Consider the following 9,097-nt stretch of genomic DNA (forward strand, 5'->3'; position numbering starts at 1 on the left):
ACATTGATACTCTAGTTCTCAGTCACACTAGAGTTTTCTCTCTCAACACTTGAGAGCCTTTTCCCAGTGGGGCAGATTAATACAGCTTTCCAATACATTCTGGAGTTTTCCTACAGAAGAAAGCAATTCTTTTTGCATGTCTCTTTGTGATCAAAGTTAAACCTGTCCAAGTCAGAATTCAGAATGACTTAATTTTTTAATTAGGACATTGCACACAGGAGAGAGAGCTTTCCTTGGAAACTTGGTTCAGTTTGTTACTGGCCCCACAGGGTGCCCGAGATCTAACGAAGTGAAGGAGGTCCTAATTATATAGCCCAGTGACAAAACACCACTGCTTTCACGGCAAAGCAAAGGGATGAAAAGGTCATCGTAACCTTTTCATCCCTCTGCTTTGCCCTGAACGGACCTTTCCTGTATGAGTCTGAGATAACCTACAAAAAGGAGAGTTGAAATCTGTATTGCTTCCAAGAGGGACTAAACTGGAGGAAAAGCAACAATCTTAAATGACCTTTTGTTGAGGAGAAAGGTTATCAAACTAAAAGGTGAGAGGTTGTTTACTTTTAGGCTTGAAGAAAAACATATGTAACTGATCCAAATGATATTAAGCATCACATTGTCTCAACAGTTTACTTAAGACACTTTTTATCACCATTTTACTGATCAAAGTATTAACTCAAGAATTTATCTGTGCATTTTCAACATAAGTTATTTATCTTTGCATTTACAACATAAAGCATCTAATTAACTGAAGAGTTTCTTGCTGTATGCAGCTAACATTTCTTTACAAGTCAAATCATTTTTGCTATCTAGAGACAGTGTTTCGTATAGGGAATAGTCTTCATAACATATTTAATTAGCACTAAAGTCCTGCATGCCTTAAGCTTTGGTTGGGGATAAGATGCAATACAGGAGCCTGTCCATTTCTAAGACAGAAGAGGCAGAGAATTTAAGTACAGCTTGGTAAAAAAATAACATACAGAAATGTTAATTCTTTTTGGTTCCTTTGATAAACAATAGAAATATTTCTTCCATGTGTCATCTATTCTAGAGAATAGAGTTGCCTTGACAGAAATCAGTCCAGAAAGACAATGATAAGGGAGGTGTGCAAAGGCAGACAAAAAACTTTATTTTTACTGCAGACCTTTCAATGTGGTAAGTTGTGTGACAGCAAGTGATTTCATGCACCATTTAATTTGTGGAGTTCTTCAAAGAAAATAATTAATCCAAATGCACATTTCTGTAGCTTGTCTTTTGCCTTTCTTTTGGTTCATATACTATTTCAATATATTCATTTCCATATCTGTTATAGTTCCAACACCAGTACATCATTAATTAATGGCAACATGGTTTTCAAATCGCAGACTGAGGACAGTTACTCCAAATATGTATAAGATATCCTCCTTCATTGAAACGATGCCTCAGGTGTCACATTCAAGAAAGCAAAGGCTGCTTGCTAATTTAGACTTAAGATAACTCTTCAGTAATTGCTGTCTGTGTGAGAAACAGCAGAAGCTTTATTGGTTTTCTTGTACCTTAAATTTTCTAATGAATTTAATTGGGGAATATTTTTTACTAAGTTCTTCATTTATTAAATATGCCTGTTCCTTAGAAATGCCAGAGAAGCTTTTTAGGTGGATAATAGTCTTAAAGTAATTAAAGTTGATAGAAACCAATCAGAATTCATTTTCTAGTCAGATAGTATTTACTCTGGTCCTAAGGGCTTTCTAGTTCATTTCTGTGTAAGATTTTTGATCTCTGTTCTTGTCATCTGGGAACATGTCTGAGCAGTCAGCTAAGAACACCTCTCATCAAAAGACTCACCTCATTTGTAAGCAGAACCGATTATTTTTTTGCTGTTCATTCTATTGCTTAGAAGAAAATATATTGCATGATGTAAAAGATCCACCTCTTCAAGCTTCAACAAATGATCCGTGGCATGAGAATAATTAATGTCTTACATTTCCAGCTATTGGTTTCCACGTCTGTTTCTTGATTTTGTTTCAGGAACTTATAAGTTAAGAGCTTGCAGGAGAAAAATCTATCTCTGTCTAGATATTTCCTAATAGACCCTGCCAGTGAAGAGACTTCGTATGGCAAATATTTCTGGAGATAAATTACTTAAACCTAGGGCCTGTACATATACACAGCCAAGAGGTTTGTTACAGCCTTGTGCTCACAGCTAGGTGCTGGCTAGGGTATCTGTAACCCTTCAAAAACCCATCTCCCCAAGAACATACCCTGGCAGCTGCCCAAGGAATATGTTTTCCTGCCATCCCTCAGGCTAAAATTATGCTCTGAGCAACCTGAGGACTGGGCAACAGGATCAACTATGCCCACGTCACCGTTGGGAGCTCCAACAGACCTGATGAAACGATGCCTTTTTGATAAATGTTTCTGAGATTCTATTCCTGAGCAAATCCATTGCACTTGTGGGCAATGGAGACGGGCTTTCCTCATGGCAGAGACTGCAGTGCATGCTCACAGGCTGGCAGAGCTGCAGCATCTGTGCCCCTGCTGCTCCAAAAAAAGGTTTTCCTTTTTTTTTTCCTGCCAAACAAGATGAGAAGTGATGTCTGCAGTGCATAGCTGAGCAGGGCTGGGGCCAAGAATTCCATCTTCACTTCTGAGGCCCTGAGAGAGTTTCAATCCTTGCTTATCTCCAGCATTACCAAGAACCTCCATTATGAGAGATTTCAATTAATTTTAGATAGGGCTGCCAGTGACTTTCTAGTTACCTGACAGAGAATAGAAACTTCACTGCCCTTCCAGCTTCCCTATAGTCTACTACATCTCAGGCTTGAAATCTACTTTGGAAAAGCCCTAGGTTTTGCATCCATTTCTACCCTCAGTAATTTCTTTCTGCTGAAAAGAAGAATTCATTCATTCAGGATCTAGGGTTGCCTCCTACAAGCTTCTCCAAGATAAAAAAAATCATGGTCCCTGTTACAGTGTGAAGCAATGTCCTGGCTTAGCTTTCCCACTTCCTCCCTGGTGTAGTAATCCTTCCCCCTTGCCCTCTCCCTGCCTCCTGCTGAGAGCTGTCCATCAATCTCAGAAGGTCAGCAAGGCGTCTGATAGGTGAAGTTCAAAAGATGCCTCTCAGCCCTGGGGACAATTGGGTCATCCAAGTGTCATTTGTCTCCTGAGCCTCCCCCCTCCTACCTGGTTGGTAGCTCACCTACCCCTTCCCCTCCCCCTTTCCCTGAGCTTAAAAAGACACAGGACCATGCGGTCGGGATTCAGTTGGAGCTGTCGCAACATTCAGAGGCCTGAGTGCCCAGGAATAAACTCTGGACTATGACCCCCTAGCCGGATCCGTCTCCTTTTCCTCTTTGCCTCGCCTAAAGCTTCTTCGTCAGAGGTCCAGCCTGAGTTCAGTTGCCTGGACTTGTTCCAAGAGCCCAGCTGCAGCATACAGCTAACCAAAGGTGTCTCTGGGGTGAAACACCACGGCTGCCGCCTTTGGTCAGGCAGCGAGGGCCAGACAAGCCCAGGCACATTCCACCCGGTAATATTGGGATTATATTCCAATAGGTCCCCATTAGTTTGCATACTGACAGTATCTCATAGAAAAAAACCCCAAAATCTGGAGCCATAATTACACAGAGCTTACCTCACAAGTTTCACATACATCTGAATCACTGAAGATGTCATGCTAGTTGGAAAGTACCTGAGGAAACTCATGTACCTCAGGAAAATTTGGCTCCCGTGTGTCCCAAACAAACAAAGTCTCTTCAACACAGTTATTTCTCCTGACAGGAACCAACAAGTTACTGAATACAAATCTAAACAATGCTACTCCAGGGCACAATTTAGGATAAGAGCAGATTTGGGAATGCCTACACAGACTTTACACACCTACATCAGTAGAAAACATTGAATGCATCACCTTTAACTCTTTCAGTGACTTATGTGAATCTGAAAAAACATAGTTTCCATGAGCCTAATCATGGATTTAAAGTCTGCACACAATGTTGTACAAACTCTACTAGATTTGAGTCAGCAGAGATAAGTCAAGAGATGTAGGATCACAGATAAAGGGCCTGCTCAGCATCCAGTCTCTAACCATGATCATATGTGGATACCAAATTAATAAAAACACAAAAGGACAAGAAAAAGGCAAAACCAAGGTTCATAATTATTACATATTTGATTTGCTTTGCTTATCAGTGAACAACTGGTGGAAAGAAACCACTTCAGCAGTTCCTTGCTGTGAATGTTCCTGTAACTTCTACATAATCCAAAGCTTCTAAAGTTACTAATTGTGCGTTCTATGTATTTTTATACACTGCACTTGTTTCACTGCGAGATTACAGGACATAAGGTCTGAGACATGTGATTGTGCTGCAAGAGGTGAATATTTGACTTCCACCTGGTGCAAAGTTTTCATTAAACTGAACTGCTTTCCTCACTTACGTTACTTGTTGAGAAGCATACAACTAGTGAGACATCATTTATTCATTTCATGCTCATGGCAGTAGAATCTACTACATGGCACGAATTGTAGAAGTGAGCGCCCCTTGTATAAGTCACTTTGTTTTATTTTCACTCTTTAGCCTAAATGCAAGTTTTAATTTTATCTGAATAGACCAACTTTTTCTTCTTCAACTAGGGCATACCAAGCTTAGCAATTCTTAAACTTTATAAATGTCACCGAAATATTTTTCAGGTTGGATTTTCCCTCCATTGACATGATTTATTTTCCAAGTATTTGTGATAAAAGCAGATTTTGAAAAATTACTTTCAAATACTCCCGTTCAAATGTTAACATATTGTGTTGCAAATGACAAAGATTTGCTATTGCCATTGGAAAATTACCCTTTGAAGCAAAGGTCTGACATGTTCCCCTCATTTAATTTTCCTCTGTGCCCTTGCAAAAGAAATTAAATGAAAAATAGGGACAACCAATTGAAGCACAATGCATTCAAAAATTAGGCATTGTACACATGTTTGATCTTAAATTTTTATCAATTTTTACTTATTTTAAATTTTTATTTTGTTTCTTTTATATTATATTTGTTCATGACATTGTGGTTTTATTGTTTTTAGTTTGTACTAAACATAATCTTTTATATATATATGTGTGTGTATATAAATGTATATATAAAATTTAATGTGTTTTGTCCAGTTTTAATACCTTTGGAACTTGAAGACAGTAATTGTAATAATTTCAAGACTTCTTTAGCAAAGTTGTGCATTGCATTTATAGTCATAATTTTAAAATATGTAAATGTTAGGCTGAGTTTTGAAACTACACTCACCTAGGGCTATGGGGAGGAAAAAGAGTAACTGCTGTATTATAAAAGAGTGTGTGATTATAGGTTGCTAAGGCTGACTTGAAAGCAACCAGGCCAAAATGTCAGAAATAGTGGTGAACATGCATGAATTATTCCCCAGGCAATCCACCTATCCCTCTTTTCTGCTAGTCTGAATGATTTCCTATTGCTTTAATCTAAAAGTTGTCCTTTCATGCAGTTTTTAGAGTGGTATCTTTGGCCAATAAAAAGAACTTTATAGTTGTCAGTTAGCAAAGAGTATGCTTGTTTAACCAAGTAACTTTTTAAAATCAGAATTTTCTGTCAGCCAGCATCTCATTAACACATACACAAAAAGCACAGTAGTATAATAGGACAAAAAACACAAAGACTTTAATTGGTATTTTTCTTCTGTCATTAGCAACTTTTTTGGAACCTACATTCCTGTAAAAGAGTATTATATTCTCATCAAGGAGTATGATCCATTAAGCTCTATGTTGCTATTGAAATTGTTAGACTAAATCAAGACAAAGATCTATCACATAACATGTAATGTTCAGCTGTAACAAAATAGCAGAATAATTACTAAACTAGTTATGAGATGTACAGACAACTGTGTAACCCAGCTCATTAACTGGCATAGGGAATTGTTTAAAATGCATCACATGGATAGTTTATTTCAGGAATAAAGACAGCACCAGAACTTACATAGCTTCTTCCTTTTCATTGTCTAGAGAGTATTACACTTTAATGTCAATTGCAGATAGTGGGTTTTTCCACTTAACTACATCAAGAAATAATCAAGAGTTAATTAAACCATTGGTTTACTCATGGACTACTGATACTTGAAGTCCTACAGGCATGAATTTCTCAAGTCCTCACAGGATAAGCTGATGTTCCTTGCCTCCTGGAGATCTTTTGATGACTTGCCTTTATCAGGCGGCACAGGGAAGTGTTCACCTGGAAAAATATTGCTCCAGATCCTGGCATTCAATGCACCTACTTACATAGTTGGGTGAGAAAACTCTTCTGCCCTGTCATTCTCTTATTGTCTGAGATTGTAAGCAGTCAAAATAATTTTCTTCAAACTCTTGTTTCTCCAGAAACAGTGAATGCCAATGAGATGGACTCTGCTGGCTATGTTACCCCAGGTAATAGGATGCCCAGTGAGTTTTGGACTGTGTTTATTCTTGGACACAAGGGATTGAGTTCTTGATCACATCTTGGAAACATTACAAAAGTGCCTCAAAGTACTTTTTCGCTTAGGGATAAACTAAATATGTAGCCAACATTAATCTCCAAATATTATTTCCATTTGAGACACCCCTTAGCCATGGAAATAAATTACAAACTCAACTGTAGTCTGTCTTCAGAAGGCTACTTTTAGCATGGGACCCCAGTTTTGGCATGGGACCCAATAGCTACTTTTAGCATGGGACCCCATAGCTCCAGTTTTAAAACTCCCATTTGTCTGGAGTCATAGGTTTTCTCTGCTATGGAAGCAAACTTATTTTCAAATGCTGCTTGGCATGTATTAGTACGCCAAGGAATACTCTTAAAAGATTGCCAGAGACTGATTCCCCTTCCAGAGAGAGATGGATGCTTGGCATTCTGCTACAACTTCCCACATTTACCTTCTTTTAGGAAGACAGCTGACACTACTGCATTGTGACACTACAACGTTGCTGTTATAATTAACAATTTGCAAGTTGCATGTTATATTTCTTATCTTACAGGAGATTCAGTTCCTTTTTCTACTAATTTTCACAGGAGCCATACATACCAGTATAATGATGAATAACTAACACTTCATTTTAAAGATTTTTGTACCATAGATCTCATCATATTTTTGCATTTTCTTTTTTAGTCCTGGCTCCTCTCTATTTCTCTTAAAAGTTCACTTCATAACTGTGTGTTCTCATGGTTGGGGTAATTTTTCTCATTTCCTTCTAAGTTACAGTTGTCTGACTCCTAATGGTTTATTATCTCTCTGAAATCTTGCCCACTTTATATATTTCTCATCCACCTGAGAGAAAGACTCAGAGCTTAGGGAAGTGCTGCTCAATTAGCCTGTGCCTGAGATAACAGGGGCCAAAGGTAGTGTGCTTAACTTTCTTTGCAACAGCTTCCTACACATCCACAGCTTAAGCTGGCCTACCTTGAACCCTTGGTCAGCTCCCATCTGGTTATAAATCAGTGAAATCATTTCTAAGAGGAGATTTTGATTGAAAAGCTCATTTTGATGGGCAACTTTATTATTTAAGCTTCCCTGAATTCTGTTAAAATCTTCTAACTAGCAAAGATGAGTCAATTTTTTACAATAAAATTGAAATCATGTTTTATTAATGGCATGCTTGGGATTGCTTCACTGTTCTTTCAGTTGATTATATCTATGGTATCTCCCTGGTTTCTGGGTACTCTATTTTAGGTGATTTTGATATATTCATAAATGGCAATGAAAATCTTGGTACTTCTGTAATATTTAGCAACGGTTATATCAGTTACATTTTTAAGATAGAAAGCAAAAATTTATTTATTTTGTTTGACTGAAAAATGTCAGCTTTTAGGACATTGTACATAAATAGTGAAACAGTTTTTAAGACATTTGAATCACAACAAAAATTTTCAGTATTACTTAATAGAATAAGTACTTAATTGAACTGAAATAGAAGCTGGGCCTGGTTTATAAAATGCATTAACTTGCATGTGGTTTTTACTGTCTAAAACTTGACATGGTCCCCAAAAGGAATTTCTCCTCTTTTCTGGTCATGCAATTTGCCACAGTAGGAAAACAGTAGTGTTTGGGTATGTTTTTTTCCATCTTAGCTTATAGCACCTCCTTGCTGCTAAAGCACCATTATGATCTTTCATTATAGGCTGAAGTTAACATAATACTACAAGGCTTTTCTGAAAGCTTACTGGCTTTCTAAAGGGTCATCTTTTTAAAGTCATTCCATTACTCTCTCAAGCATGAGAAGTATGGAACATAAAGGCTATAATCTGAAGGTAATACTGAAGAGGGAAAAGTACAGAATGGTCTTTTAAAGTAGTATGGTTAGACTAGAATCACTGAACTAAAGGAGGCTTTTATTCAGAAACGGGCTGATATGAAGATTCTTAGCTAAAATTTTCCTATATATACTTGGTCTGAGAGAAATTTTCTGCTTATTCTGTAGGATTTTGAATACCAGTATTTCATTAGCTAGGTTTTGTAAGCGGGCACTGCCTTTAGATGTTAGCATAATTAAGCTAGTTCAGGGGGAAGCACAAATATGAAATTCAAATGGACTTTACAGTACCCACCTATTAAACCTTCCTAAATTATGTTCTTTACCTCCTAAATGAGGCATTTACCTTAATATGAAAAAGATAAGATACATTTAGAAAGAGCTACCTATTTGCATTGAAATCAACATACCTATAATTTCTACTTTCCTGTAAGAAGGCATGACTATGGGGAAAAAATGAAAATTAATGCAATAAGAATCTGGTAATGCATTCAGAAGGAAAGATAAAAGAAAAATAATCCAGGGAAATTCTAGGTCTCTGGAGATGCAAGTTGTTTCTTCAAAGTGGGAGTAATATGGCAGCAAACTCAAAATGTTTTTTTCTTCAGATTGCAAAGGAATCACATATCTACTGTTAGATGGTGGCAATAAAGTAAGTATTTATTACAACTGAGAATTCAAGTTGGAAAAGACAAATTAATAAAGATTTGGCAAGTTGAAACAACCTTAAGGGAAATGCACTTAAGTAAGGCTGGGTAAACAGCTTTTACTCTGAAATTGAGCCAAAACTTACAGGGAAGTGGTAAAAAATTAGAATAAGATAGCTTTCAAGAT

The sequence above is a fragment of the Geospiza fortis genome, unplaced genomic scaffold (genome assembly GCF_000277835.1).
Source record: "Geospiza fortis unplaced genomic scaffold, GeoFor_1.0 scaffold1, whole genome shotgun sequence".
NCBI classification, from domain to species: Eukaryota; Metazoa; Chordata; class Aves; order Passeriformes; family Thraupidae; genus Geospiza; species Geospiza fortis.